Here is a 4,839-nt window from a genome sequence, read left to right on the forward strand (position 1 = left end):
AGTTACAGTAATATAACACTATAGTTACAGTAATATAACACTATAGTTTAGTTACAGTAATAGAACACTATAGTTGAGTTACAGTAATATAACACTATAGTTACAGTAATAGAACACTATAGTTGAGTTACAGTAATAGAACACTATAGTTGAGTTACAGTAATAGAACACTATAGTTACAGTAATATAACACTATAGTTACAGTAATATAACACTGTAGTTACAGTAATATAACACTATAGTTACAGAAATAGAACACTATAGTTTAGTTACAGTAATAGAACACTATGGTTTAGTTACAGTAATAGAACACTATGGTTTAGTTACAGTAAAAGAAAACTGTGGTTGAGTTACAGTAATAGAACACTATGGTTGAGTTACAGTAGTATAACACTATGGTTTAGTTACAGTAATAGAACACTATGGTTTAGTTACAGTAATAGAACACTATGGTTGAGTTAAAGTAATAGAACACTATGGTTGAGTTACAGTAATAGAACACTATGGTTGAGTTACAGTAGTATAACACTATGGTTTAGTTACAGTAATAGAACACTGTGGTTTAGTTACAGTAATAGAACACTATAGTTACAGTAATATAACACTATAGTTACAGTAATATAACAATATAGTTACAGTAATATAACACTATAGTTACAGTAATATAACACTATAGTTACAGTAATAGAACACTATGGTTGAGTTACAGTAATAGAACACTATGGTTTAGTTACAGTAATAGAACACTATAGTTACAGTAATAGAACACTATAGTTACAGTAATAGAACACTATGGTTTAGTTACAGTAATAGAACACTATAGTTACAGTAATAGAACACTATAGTTACAGTAAGAGAACACTATAGTTACAGTAATAGAACACTATAGTTACAGTAATAGAACACTATAGTTACAGTAAGAGAACACTATAGTTACAGTAATAGAACACTATGGTTTAGTTACAGTAATAGAACACTTTAGTTACAGTAATAGAACACTATAGTTACAGTAATAGAACACTATAGTTACAGTAATAGAACACTATAGTTACAGTAATAGAACACTATAGTTACAGTAATAGAACACTATAGTTACAGTAATCGAACACTATGGTTGAGTTACAGTAATAGAACACTATGGTTGAGTTACAGTAATAGAACACTATGGTTGAGTTACAGTAATAGAACACTATATTTACAGTAATAGAACACTATGGTTTAGTTATAGTAATATAACACTATAGTTACAGTAATAGAACACTATAGTTGAGTTACAGTAATAGAACACTATAGTTACAGTAATAGAACACTATAGTTACAGTAATAGAACACTATAGTTGAGTTACAGTAATAGAACACTATAGTTACAGTAATAGAACACTATAGTTGAGTTACAGTAATAGAACCCTATGGTATAGTTACAGTAATAGAACCCTATGGTATAGTTACAGTAATAGAACACTATAGTTACAGTAATAGAACACTATGGTTTAGTTACAGTAATAGAACACTATAGTTACAGTAATAGAACACTATGGTTTAGTTACAGTAATAGAACACTATGGTTTAGTTACAGTAATAGAACACTATGGTTGAGTTACAGTAATAGAACACTATGGTTGAGTTACAGTAGTATAACACTATGGTTTAGTTACAGTAATAGAACACTGTGGTTTAGTTACAGTAATAGAACACTATAGTTACAGTAATAGAACACTATAGTTACAGTAATAGAACAATATAGTTACAGTAATATAACACTATAGTTACAGTAATAGAACACTATAGTTACAGTAATAGAACACTATGGTTGAGTTACAATAATAGAACACTATGGTTTAGTTACAGTAATAGAACACTATAGTTACAGTAATAGAACACTATAGTTACAGTAATAGAACACTATGGTTTAGTTACAGTAATAGAACACTATAGTTACAGTAATAGAACACTATAGTTACAGTAATAGAACACTATAGTTACAGTAATAGAACACTATGGTTTAGTTACAGTAATAGAACACTTTAGTTACAGTAATAGAACACTATAGTTACAGTAATAGAACACTATAGTTACAGTAATAGAACACTATAGTTACAGTAATAGAACACTATAGTTACAGTAATAGAACACTATGGTTGAGTTACAGTAATAGAACACTATGGTTGAGTTACAGTAATAGAACACTATGGTTGAGTTACAGTAATAGAACACTATGGTTTAGTTACAGTAAGAGAACACTATAGTTACAGTAATAGAACACTATAGTTACAGTAATAGAACACTATAGTTACAGTAATAGAACACTATGGTTGAGTTACAGTAATAGAACACTGTGGTTTAGTTACAGTAATATAACACTATGGTTGAGTTACAGTAATAGAACACTATGGTTGAGTTACAGTAATAGAACACTATGGTTGAGTTACAGTAATAGAACACTATGGTTGAGTTACAGTAATAGAACACTATAGTTACAGTAATAGAACACTATGGTTTAGTTACAGTAATAGAACACTATAGTTACAGTAATAGAACACTATAGTTACAGTAAGAGAACACTATAGTTACAGTAATAGAACACTATAGTTACAGTAATAGAACACTATAGTTACAGTAAGAGAACACTATAGTTACAGTAATAGAACACTATGGTTTAGTTACAGTAATAGAACACTTTAGTTACAGTAATAGAACACTATAGTTACAGTAATAGAACACTATAGTTACAGTAATAGAACACTATAGTTACAGTAATAGAACACTATAATTACAGTAATAGAACACTATAGTTACAGTAATCGAACACTATGGTTGAGTTACAGTAATAGAACACTATGGTTGAGTTACAGTAATAGAACACTATGGTTGAGTTACAGTAATAGAACACTATATTTACAGTAATAGAACACTATGGTTTAGTTATAGTAATATAACACTATAGTTACAGTAATAGAACACTATAGTTGAGTTACAGTAATAGAACACTATAGTTACAGTAATAGAACACTATAGTTACAGTAATAGAACACTATAGTTGAGTTACAGTAATAGAACACTATAGTTACAGTAATAGAACACTATAGTTGAGTTACAGTAATAGAACCCTATGGTATAGTTACAGTAATAGAACCCTATGGTATAGTTACAGTAATAGAACACTATAGTTACAGTAATAGAACACTATGGTTTAGTTACAGTAATAGAACACTATAGTTACAGTAATAGAACACTATGGTTTAGTTACAGTAATAGAACACTATGGTTTAGTTACAGTAATAGAACACTATGGTTGAGTTACAGTAATAGAACACTATGGTTGAGTTACAGTAGTATAACACTATGGTTTAGTTACAGTAATAGAACACTGTGGTTTAGTTACAGTAATAGAACACTATAGTTACAGTAATAGAACACTATAGTTACAGTAATAGAACAATATAGTTACAGTAATATAACACTATAGTTACAGTAATAGAACACTATAGTTACAGTAATAGAACACTATGGTTGAGTTACAATAATAGAACACTATGGTTTAGTTACAGTAATAGAACACTATAGTTACAGTAATAGAACACTATAGTTACAGTAATAGAACACTATGGTTTAGTTACAGTAATAGAACACTATAGTTACAGTAATAGAACACTATAGTTACAGTAATAGAACACTATAGTTACAGTAATAGAACACTATGGTTTAGTTACAGTAATAGAACACTTTAGTTACAGTAATAGAACACTATAGTTACAGTAATAGAACACTATAGTTACAGTAATAGAACACTATAGTTACAGTAATAGAACACTATAGTTACAGTAATAGAACACTATGGTTGAGTTACAGTAATAGAACACTATGGTTGAGTTACAGTAATAGAACACTATGGTTGAGTTACAGTAATAGAACACTATGGTTTAGTTACAGTAAGAGAACACTATAGTTACAGTAATAGAACACTATAGTTACAGTAATAGAACACTATAGTTACAGTAATAGAACACTATGGTTGAGTTACAGTAATAGAACACTGTGGTTTAGTTACAGTAATATAACACTATGGTTGAGTTACAGTAATAGAACACTATGGTTGAGTTACAGTAATAGAACACTATGGTTGAGTTACAGTAATAGAACACTATGGTTGAGTTACAGTAATAGAACACTATGGTTGAGTTACATTAATTGAACACTATAGTTGAGTTACAGTAATAGAACACTATAGTTGAGTTACAGTAATAGAACACTATGGTTGAGTTACAGTAATAGAACACTATGGTTTAGTTACAGTAATAGAACACTATGGTTTAGTTACAGTAATAGAACACTATGGTTTAGTTACAGTAATAGAACACTATGGTTGAGTTACAGCAATAGAACACTATGGTTTAGTTACAGTAATAGAACACTATGGTTGAGTTACAGTAATAGAACACTATAGTTACAGTAATAGAACACTATGGTTTAGTTATAGTAATAGAACACTATAGTTACAGAAATAGAACACTATAGATGAGTTACAGTAATAGAAGACTATAGTTACAGTAATATAACACTATAGTTACAGTAATAGAACACTATAGTTGAGTTACAGTAATAGAACACTATGGTTTAGTTACAGTAATAGAACACTATAGTTACAGTAATAGAACACTATAGTTACAGTAATAGAACACTATGGTTGAGTTACAGTAATAGAACACTATGGTTGAGTTACAGTAATAGAACACTATGGTTGAGTTACAGCAATAGAACACTATGGTTTAGTTACAGTAATAGAACACTATGGTTGAGTTACAGTAATAGAACACTATAGTTACAGTAATATAACACTAT

This window comes from Salvelinus fontinalis, chromosome 14 (assembly GCF_029448725.1).
Source record: "Salvelinus fontinalis isolate EN_2023a chromosome 14, ASM2944872v1, whole genome shotgun sequence".
Lineage (NCBI taxonomy): Eukaryota > Metazoa > Chordata > Actinopteri > Salmoniformes > Salmonidae > Salvelinus > Salvelinus fontinalis.